At 42.0% G+C, this 11,154-nt stretch overlaps 1 protein-coding gene and 1 long non-coding RNA gene across 4 annotated transcripts in view; both read right to left on the bottom strand.

Moving 5' to 3' along the window:
* The window catches only part of LOC109286639, a 31,156-nt gene extending 20,671 nt beyond the window's left edge, over positions 1 to 10,485 (bottom strand). The window contains exons 1-2 of one of the 3 annotated variants that reach the window (XR_002094640.1): positions 10,263 to 10,485; positions 1,796 to 1,936 (exon numbers count right to left, since the gene is read on the bottom strand). This is a non-coding gene — a long non-coding RNA (uncharacterized LOC109286639). Of the gene's footprint in view, positions 1 to 1,795; positions 1,937 to 9,687; positions 9,740 to 10,262 lie in introns of those variants that run through there. The other 2 variants (XR_002094642.1, XR_002094641.1) reach the window with 2 other exon arrangements.
* Positions 1 to 11,154, bottom strand: part of LRP8 (LDL receptor related protein 8) — a 354,423-nt gene that overhangs the window by 324,796 nt on the left and 18,473 nt on the right. The gene's annotated exons all lie outside the window — the stretch shown is intronic.

Raw genomic sequence — 11,154 nt, 5'->3', positions numbered from 1 at the left:
AAGCTGCAAATTAATTAGTCTCACCTAGCATTTCCCACTTATAATGATGAATTGGTCTACTGTGTTACCACACCAACATTCACCAGCCATAATACATGCCTTTTTCCTCCCACTTCTATACAATGCAGAAGTTTAACTATAACCATGGGAAATGTTCGAACACTAATATTTTCAAAATGAAGAAATTAAATGATGTTATGTTGAAAAAATATATATGTTTAGTTGATAGTTCTATTTAACTATGCTGTGTTGTATGCATGTTACTGGTTGGAATCATTTAAGTGGGAAGTTTAAGTTTATTTTGGAAAGTATTTGTAATGTTTACGCTGGTGGTATTTAAAAAAGTTAACAAGGAAAATGGCATGTTAAGACTACGTTAAATAGTTGTGGCTGGAGTTAAAGTAGTATACTGAAGTAGTGGAGGCAAGAGTTGTACCTTCTGGCTCTGGGTAAAGTGATGTGGTTCAGAAAAAAAATAATACTTAAAAAAAGATAGCGCAAGGGTAGGGAATACATATGCATGGGAGGAGTATATTTTAAAGTAGCAGTGCTCAGTTTTGGTCCCACAGGCCAGATAAACGGCACAGAGCCAGTCCACAAGCCAGATCAGGGCCAAACTGCCCCCACATGATAGGATAAAGACCCAGGGACCTGCACTGCCTCCACCTGGTTGGGATCGGGCTCCAGAGGCCCTGCACTACCCTCACACACAAGGTCAGGCCCTGAACTTCTCTACACACTTGGTCTAGCACTCAGGGCCATAGTCCACAGGGCTCCCTGCAGGCTCCATGGGGAGCTTTGCAGCCTGGATAACATGGTGCCAGGGGCCAGATTTGGCCTGTGGCCTGGAGATTAAGCACCCCTGTCTTAGAGACATAGGGAATGCCAGGGAACAAAACTAAGTGGCAGAAACTGGTAGATTTGAACAGGGACTGTTTACTCTGAAGATTGGAGCACTTATTCACTTTACTTTAAATCAGGGGTCAGCAACATATGGCCCATGGGCTGGATCCAGCCTGTGCAGCTGTAGGTCTTCACCTGTGCCCTTCTCCCTGCAGTATGGATGCAGCTTCCAGCCAATGGGGAGCTGGGTTGGGGCCAAGCTGCTTCTAGCTAGGTCTACTGTACTGGTGGGAGATGGGGACAGGGAGAAGTGAAGGTACTGCAGAACCAACTGGAAGCTGCCCAGTCCCAGCACAGCTCCCCATCAACAGGAAGATATGCCTGTGCTACAGATGGGAAGCATGGTGCTGGGAGAAACTGCGGCAGTGGAGGCAGAGCTCCTAATTCCCTGGGCCTGGCATAAGGGGCAGGCAACATCTCTCCCCACCATCCCACCCACTGTTGACACACCATGAAAGCCATCCAGCCGACATCATATCAAAGCTGGGTTGTTCTGGCCTGTGGCTTACAAAGGTTGCCAACCACTGCTTTAAATGACTTAGCTTTAGCACTGGCAGCAGTCTTACCAGTGCAGCATGTAGTGGTACATCTATGTGTAGTGGTTTGCCTTGCTTCTTGGGTGCTGTTGTGGCTAGATGACTTCAGATACCCAACCTAGCTCACATATCCCTATAATATATTGCAGATTGCTGTGCAGACATACTCTGCACATGGAAGAAAAAAAATAAAAGCAAAATGAGGCTAGACTTGAGATGGCCAATGGAACTACTGATTTAGAGGATTATTCAGATTTTATTATTTTATTTTATGGAGCCATTTCAAAACAACTGCAACTTATTTGATGACAAGAAATAGCCAATTATCCTTATGAGCCTATAAAAAGATTTCATACCTGGGTAAGAACATCTAACTGTCCCACAATGTGCTCAAGGGTATTTGCAAGACCATTCCCTTCCTCTTGCCACTGCTGGTTCTTGGCAGATTCTTGAGTTTTAATCTTCTTTGGAGGATCATCACAAACCATTTCTGATTTCTGTGAAAACAAAGCAGCAAGATTTATAAACTACAGTGCAAACAGGAAAAGTATTTAGCTTTTCAGATGGTATGCAGTATAACCCAAGTGGAACAGAAGAAAGAAGCTGACAGAGCTGTAGCAAAAGCAAACGTAGCAATCAGCAATGCTGACATTATTTTACCTTCCTTGTTATAGTTTGTCCCTAAGCTAGCTGGGGAATAACACCAGAATTTTGCAATACGTTTCTGAGGTGCAAATTAAAGTTTGCTGATAGCTTTGGCACATTTGGACAAAAAGTGGTACAGAAGCCAAAAGTGAATGTGGAAATAGAAAAATCAAATTTTGGTTACCCCTAGGTTAAAACTGTTTTTATACAAAGATTGACAAGTTATTTTGAAAAGGATCTGCTAAAATTTTAGTGCAAAACCATTTTAAAAAACACAGAAACCTATACCAATAATGCAGAGGTCAACTAACTTTTCCCCTTCATATATATTAGTTGCAATAACTGTAACATGGTCAGGTTAACTTAACCAAAAGCAGATGGGAAAAAAACAAGTGTTACTATGTTCTTTTAAAGTTAAATATTCTTGTTTTAGCTCAGGCATTTTAAATTTTGCTTTGATCTAGAAATGGGTTACAAAAATAAGTCTAACTGAAGTTCTTTCATGTAGCTATGCAAACATGGAAATTTAGTCCTGAACTAGCTAATTAACCTCCCCCACAAAGAAACCCAAACAAACACAAAACCCTCTTAATTCACGAGCACTTTTCCTTTAAAATAAAAACAAAAAAACTTCACCATCTCTCCCTCCCTCCAGAAGATGATATTTCATCTAGGGAAAATAACCGACAAATGTATTTACCTGTTGGATATAAATGCAGTGGTCTCATCAGTGTAAACTGAATAAAGTTGTGGGGGGTTTTTAAAATGTAGAGGCTAACTAAATGTGTTAGCATAATTCCTACACTATATAAACTTATAGAATTGTACACGATTTGAACCTAAATCTCATACAGACAGACCTCCACAGGATCCAAGTATCCATTGTCTGATATTTCCTACAAACATTTACCTATTCAGAGCACTATTTTGATACTAAGGGTACCTATATATGTGCTCAGGGTGGGGCGTTTTAAATAGAGCAGCTCCTGGAGAACTACTCCAATTAAAACATTACAGTGTTACATGTATTAAGCTCCTAAGCGTTTAAAAACGGTTGTGGGATGCTTTAATAAAGGCTCATTCAATGAGCTTTAGTTAAAGTGCCCCAGTGACTATTCTGAAACCCATGGGGGCTCATACATGTGATGCTGTGGTGATGCTAGAGTGTTCTACTAGCATGTGGAGCAGCCTCGATTAATTAGAACATGTTAGAGTGCAGATATAGACATCCTAATATAAGCAACCAACAGTCAACAGAGAACTAGACCCACCAACTTGAGTGTTTAAAAATAAATCCAAATTCTGTTGCTGTCATATTTATAGTTGGAATGTGTCCAAATTCCTAAGCACAATACTATTTTTTCCAAAGAGGGTTTATTGTTATATCTCTGGCTGATGCGAGTCACATACAGACATTAAACAACAATGTTGTGCAAGTAAATCAAGTCTTACCATATGCTGTAATTTTTAAAAAGAACTCTTCTCGGGATGATCTATACTAATGTTATAAACTGTAACTGTAGAAATTAGAAATTAACTAACTGCGAGAGCTCTTTAACAATGTGGCAGGTGTTTTTATTAATTATAGCCCATTACAAAATAAATCCCCTGATCATACACTGGGATTGCTGTGTTTGTGTAGTGCTTAATTCAAGTCATTGGGGCTCTCCTGGGTATCAGTCCAGGTTCTGGAAGTGTGATATAAAGAGGCCTGAACTGATAGTCAGATCTCAGGTATTTAGAAATTTATTTACACTTACTACAGGGAGATGTCATAAATTTCAGTGGGAGATGACTCAACAAAGCTATGTTGGCAACTCTAGGGTGAAACCTAAGGCCACTGAGGTCTCAGAGAGGTTGGAGAGAAACAGAAGCATCTTCCAGTTCCTGCTCCCACCATGATTAAGAAGCAGGTACAGGAAAGACAGGATAACTTTGGAGAACTTGAGAGCACTGATCAGGAGGCTCACCCTGACATAGCAGCTCCAACACCACCAACATAAACCAACCCAGTCCATCTCTACAACCTCACACAAGATCTTGCCTTGTCCTCACAGTCAACTATCCTCCTCCACATTCTTGCCAACTGCACTTCTATTCCTGCTGAGCATGCTCCTGCCATAACCATTAAATGCAAGAGTACTGGTGTTTCCCACCCCACCCATACATACAGACCCACCCTCCCCCAGCATCATAAAGCTGCCTCTGAGGTTTGGGGTCCCAACACTGTAATCTTTTACTGAGAACATGGAGGATATCAAACATGTCCTCTCCTTTTTTTCCCCTCACCCCCTTCCTCTCCTCCAGGAAAGACATGGTTTCAGGGTGCATGAAGCTGAAGAGGGGGAATATTTGCTTTGAATATTCCCTTTGTAATAAAAGGTTGAGATTCCCTTTGTAAACCACCAGTGAGGAAGTAGGGTGCTGACTAGGTAGAGAGGCTTACCCAAGAGAGGAGACTCCTTGTCCTCAGAATTTGTGAGGGGTGCTAATATGCAATGTTATGCTGGTTGCGCGCTAAGTTTTAGCATATATGCATGGGACTGTTGCCAGGTAGATTAACAACCTCCTGAATGACAATAGAATAATGTGTGCTGAAAGGCAGGGGTGATTAAACTGAACTTTTGGGGAAATTATAGGGATCTCTTTGGAAACTTCTGTTGCCCAGTCCAGACTGTTTGTGGACTTAAGTGACAATTATCAGATCATTCATTAATGAGCAGTTTAGCACTTTATTGTTCTTGCTCTTTAAGGGATTAACACTGATAAATTCCCTTCCATGTCTTTCAGGAAGCAAGAAATCCACAGCACTTCCTCCAAATCCATACCCTGCCCTTCTTTGGCTACTGTGGAGAAAAGGCCGCACTGGATGGAAACAACGCTATGGGCGCAACCCAGTCCTCCTCCCACTGCTGCCAACTAGTCAGGTCAGGAGTGGCTAGCATCACCATGCCTTTCCAGGGTCTTGCATAACCACTCATGTGAGAAGTGAAAAAAAATAATGATATGGTAAACCTAGATATAAAATCTCAATTTGCATTTTTCACAACACAAACAATACTACGTCCCAGAGTCCCTGCACAGGTCTCATGCCAGGCACAACAGTCTTTCCCTAAGGCCCACCAAGGCAGGCTTGGCTTAAGCCATAAGGCAGGTCAGGACAAGTTAAAAGCTTGAAGGGCCTACATTAGGTAAAGGGCAGCAGAGTGCATTAGAATACTTGGGATCTACTCAAGAACACAGTGAGATAGATAGGATCAGTACAAACTGTGGTAGTTTGTAAGAGCACAGTGGATGGTATGACCAAACCTAAAACAATACATGCTCTGTAAACTGTAAAGGTGAATGGTACCAAACATGACTGAACATGAAGAAAGTGTATAAAATGATACAACCAAAATTGACTATAATAGATATAAAGGTTAATTATAAAAATCATTAAATCAGCAAGCAATAATATGCAATGATGCATGCTTAACATAAGCACCTCTAATGTATAAAAAAAAGTAGAACAGAAATGCACTTTGGATTTGTGTTTAACTGTGCACTACCTCAGATGTCAGCCAGTTCTGATCATCTGGCTGATAGTATAAATAAAGGCTACATACACTAAGTTTGTATTTGCTGAATAGTTGCTACAGGCTTATTTGAACCATACTGCAGTAGAACCTAACAAGGTCCTTGCAGTAAAGTCCTTGACACTATCTCCTCTAGCAAAAGAGCATTTATAGTTGCCCTAAAGAGCTCATGTTATCAGCACTCCATGACATGGAACAGTAGAGGTCAGTGTAGAAGACATCCTAGAAAAATTGGGATTTCTCTCCAGTGTCTTCCGTTGTGGATCCTGATCAGGGGACAAACTACTTACTGCCCTCTTCCCATCCTCCACCATCTGAAAAGAGAACTGTGACCAGATAGGGGAAAAACTATTGAGGATCTCACAGACAGAACCTTTCAAAAAATCCCAAAGCCATCATGTCCTCAAAGTTCAACCTCAGACTGGATTCAGTACTGTGAATCCCACTAATTCACCCTAATTCCTTTTGATGTTCCCCAAGATATCATTCTGTGAACTCCTCCTACCCATGAAGTAGGTCCCAGTCAGCATTGCCAACCCCAGCCCAGGAATGTCTTTCCATTGCTGTTTCATACCCCTCCTTTGGGCATCAAAGGTCTTGACATTGACCATTCTCCCTGCTGCTGGCTTTCTGGCCCTGATGCTTCCAACATATGAGTTTGGTGACATTTGCTTCATCATCATCATTACCACCCAGCCTCCCACTTCAGCCATAGCCACTCTCTCTGAATCCAGTTCCAGGGCTCTGCTTTCACAGCGGAGTTGGGGTCTGAAGAAGTCCTCCTCCACCTTGCAGATACTGGGCCTCTTTTCATCCAGTGAGGGAGTGGTGGCCTGGGACACAAGTTCCTTCAACCCATCAAATCAATGTGGAGGCATGCTACCATGCTATTCCATGCCAAAGGACACCCTTCCCTCCTCATCAGGCAGCAGAGTGGGCTTAGTTACTGACAAGCCAATTTGCCAATCTGCCATCTCTTCCATTCCTAACCCCTGTTGACAGTGTCCCAATGGTGTACTTGACTTTCATGAGGCAGCTGCTTGGCCAGTGGTTAATCCAAATGCCCCAGGAAAGCTTCATGAGAAAGAAGAGGTGAAGGTATGTTGAGTCCCTATGTAGCTATGCAGTACAGAACCTCCACTTCAAAGCTGGTTGCCTGCAGGCAGGTTTGCCAACCCAGGACCATTTTTTTTTTTTTTACTCAAAATGACAAGCATTTTACTGACAAGCAAACTTTCTTTTTAAATGTTAAATGATAAATGTTTTACATAATGTAATTGTAACCTTTCTGCCAGGACCTGGACAAGGGCAGGTTCAAATTCAGGGTTTAATGCCAACCACAGTTAAAAAGTTTGGTTGTTGGTAAAAAAAAAAAAATGGCAAATTATTTGAAAAAGTGTATTGGGTTGGCAACTTTGGTTGCCTGCAGTAATGGTTTTACACTGTGATTCCCCCACCCCAGGGATTTCCTAGTTATGTACTCATTCTTATATCCCCACCTCCACTCTACAATGTGCTGCCCCCCAGCCCATCCCCCACCTTTATACTTGCTGGCTGTTCTTCCCACCTCCATCCAAGCATAGGTCCCCAAGGACGGACTACTGTCTGCCTATCTGCAGCAGTGTTACAGGTAGAGACACAGCAGCAGTAGCACATGGCTGGGGGGGGATGTCTACTAGTGGCACATCTCATCCAACAGGTCTGCTACCACTCCTCATCATCCCATGCCCTCAGGGCTTTATGATCCTATTAGTTTTTGATGCCCCAAAGTGCCATTACATGATTTGCAGGTAGTCCCACTGATGGGACACAGGGGCACTGGTGGTGCTGAGCAGACAGCATATCGTTAGCAGGTGTCTTTCCAGGACCTTGGTCATTGTGCCATGTGCTGCCAAGCTGGTGCTCACCAACTGTAAGATGAGCTGGAAAAGAATGCAAAGCACGCCCAGGAAGGCCATAACTCTACACTGTTCAGCCGGGCACTAACTTGCAAAGGGATGGTAGGTGTCCATTCCCTAAGTTGACAGTGTTGCTCATATAACTAAGAAATGTTCTTGAGGTGTAGATGATCAAGCCTGCACCTGGAATGAGTACCCAGCACAAGTTGGGGAAAAGAGGACAACTGTCTTTCTGGTTTGCTGCAGAGCTCCATCACGGCACAGATTCAGGACCATTCTGAAGTGCTTCAGATGGGAGATGATTTCAGTCTGAGAAACACCAGTGGGACAAGATCAAATGGCTACAAATGAGTTATGGATTTTTTACTTTGGAAACAAGGTTTCAAGGACTGAATTGCTGAAATAGTTTTCTGAGCCACATATAGAGCAGACAAAGAACCTGAATCACTTAAGGTAAAATTGGGTAAGTTTATCAAAGGGTACTTCCAGGGATATTTGGTCATATTACTATGGAATATTATAAAAGTATCCCAGGGGCATGAAGGGAGAAAAATGTCAGGAAGGCCAAAAGCTGACTTGAGATGCAACTGGCAAGAGACATAAAAGGCAATACAAAAGGAATCCACAAATATGTGAAAAGTACGAGGAAAACCAAAGAAGGTGTAGATCCCTTACTAAACAGAGAAGGAAATTTAGTTACAGATGAAGAAAAGGCTGAGAATGCCTTTTTTTACTTCAGTCTTTATGAATAAGGTCAACTACCAGATGAAAAGTACAGTTGGGAGCAAAGATAGGGAAGGAGACAAACAGCTTAGAGTATTGGAAAAAACAGGTTAGGGATTACTTAGAGGACCTAGAAGTTTAGGTCTACAGAGCTGGATGGGATACACCCAATGGTACTAAAGGAACTGACTGAGGTAATTTAAGAACCATTAACTATCTTCTTAGAGAAATTGTGGAGTCGTAGATGATTGAAAAGAGCAAATATAATGTCAATTTTTAAGACAGAAAAGGAGTAAGATCAAGGGAATTAGACTACTTTGACCTTGATACCTAGAAAGATCATAAAGCAGGTCCTCAAAGAATCTATTTCAAGAACCTAGAGAAGGAGAACAAGGTGATCGGGGCAGCAAGCACGGACTCAGCAACAGCAAGTCATGTTTGACCAATATAATTCTTTTATAAGATAAAGAGACAGGGTCTATGAATGGGGGAGAGCAGTAGATGGGATATACCTTTACTTTAGCGTGACTTTTGACACTATTCCCCACAATATTCTCACTAAAAAGCTACAGGAATAAAGACCAGATGAAAGTGCTGTAAGATGGATACATAACTGGTTGGATCATTATGCTCAACAAGTAATTATAACAAGTAATCACTATGCTCAGTATCCAAAATGGTAAAATACAAACCACCATATAACAAGAAACCCACAGACCAAGATACATAGAACCAGCAATCACCCTAAGCACACCAAAAAAGCTGTAATACAGAGCCAAGTCCTCCGATAGCACTGAATTTGCACTGAGAAGACTACCCGTGATCATTACCTCACAAATCTCAAAAGGGCTTGCACCCAACTAGGACACTCCTCCAGACAGACAGATCATACTTTTGAAAAAGTCACCCAGATACCATGTGAAGAATTACTGCAGTACAAAAAGAAAATCCCAACTAATCGCATGCCATTAGTTATGACATACCATCCTTCCTTGGAACCTATGTGGAAAATCCTTAGACAACTGCAACCTGTACTAGAAAACCCAATTCTTAGATATTTCCACAACCACCCATCCTAGTTTTTAAATAAGTACTGAACCTCGCCAACCTCATTACCAGAAGCAAACTTCCTATGGCCCAAAGCACACTGAATGGATCCAGACCATGCTGGGACAAGAAATGTAAAATCTGCCAGTGCATCTCCACCAACCCCCACAATAACTACACCCTACAACAGAACCATCATTATTCCTGGATCTTATACCTGCACCTCCAGAAATCTACTCTCTCTCATCCAGTTCAGTAAGTGCCCAGATGGAAAATATGTAGGAGAAACCAAACAACAACTGCATACCAAAATGAACACACACCAAAAATCTATCAAAGACAGAAATACCCAACTACCTGTGGATGCACACTTCTCACAAGATAACCACTCTTTCTCCAGTCTCTCAGTTCTAATCTTCAAAGGGAATTTACAAAACACCTCTCATAGATAAGCCTACAAACTTCACTTCATCTTCTTCTTGTGTACGACTTCAGAAAGTTGACTCCTCCAACCATTTAAGAGTAGATCTGTCAATATTACTGCAATCTTTCAGACTGTTCACTCCCTCTGGTGGATGTAGGGGGTAGTCAATTAGTATATGCTGGGCTGTCTGATCTCCTTTGCCACAGGGGCATGATGGTGAGTTCCTAAGGACCATTTTATGTTTGATTTTATTGAAGGCTCCATAGCCTGATCACAGTTGATTCAGGTTTACCCATGCCTTACGTGGGAGTTTATGACCTGGAGGGAGTGAAGATGGTAGTTGTTTGTAGTTATGTAGTGGGGTGAATTTGTTATTTCATTGCTCTTCCCACTTTCTCCGGGGCTATGATGACAGTATGGTGTCTCCTGCTTCCTCTATGATGTATTTGGCGGATACTGGTAGGGATTTTCTGCTTCTTGGACATTTCTGCATTGGGTATTTTTCTACCTTGTCATGTAGTGGATGGTCTTCCTGTTGGGCTTTGATTGCCAAGTCAAGCAGTATTTCAGAACGCTTGATGTTATGAGGAGGGATTCCTACCAAGATGAACGTTTCCCCATTCTGTGTATACCAGACAGCCACTTATTGTTCATAGTGAAGAATCCTGTGAGTAGCTGAGGAGTCCATCTGACAGCGAAACAAAGTATGTCATTGAGACAATTTCAGAACAATCAGAACTTCACTTCATAAATCTACTGGATACAAAACATCATGGACTAAATATAGACACTGGATTTATGGCACATCATAACCTGCCTGCCATCTGGTAACCTGTCTGCTTTTTACCAGCTATATTCTATCACCAGTTCAAATTTCCCCCACCCCACCGACCTGTCTCACACTTACTGTCATACAGGGCCTCTGATCCTCATTGCTACCCATTTGCATTTTCAAAGACCTGCTTTTTGCATACGGGCTTCCATTCCACCCAAGAGAACATACAAAAGAACAACAGACTCTTCCGGTGCCTGAAGAAGGGCGTTTGTGCCCAAAAGCTTGCAAAGAACAAATCTTCCAATATTTAGTTGGCCTAATAAAAGATACCACACTTACCTAAAGAACCTTCTCTGTCCAGGTCATATTAACACATGTTCAGTAGGGCTGTGCAAAGCTTTGGTAGCCAATAGAACTCGAAAGAGATTTGGCCCAATTCAGCAGCTGAATCTCCAAATCCAAATTGAATTGGAAGACCCATTAAAAGGTCTGAACCAATACAGAAGCCTCTGAATCAATTCGAAAAAGATTTGAAGATCCGGAAAGCTTGCAGGAAACAGAAACTGAGAAGAGGGGGAGTGGAGGGTGTTGTTCTTCTTTTGGCCCAACTCTATTTTTAATACTG

The sequence above is a fragment of the Gavialis gangeticus genome, unplaced genomic scaffold, assembly GCF_001723915.1.
Source record: "Gavialis gangeticus isolate Ggan-Ray unplaced genomic scaffold, GavGan_comp1, whole genome shotgun sequence".
Taxonomy (NCBI): domain Eukaryota; kingdom Metazoa; phylum Chordata; order Crocodylia; family Gavialidae; genus Gavialis; species Gavialis gangeticus.
This window is presented reverse-complemented; position numbering and strand designations above follow the sequence as displayed.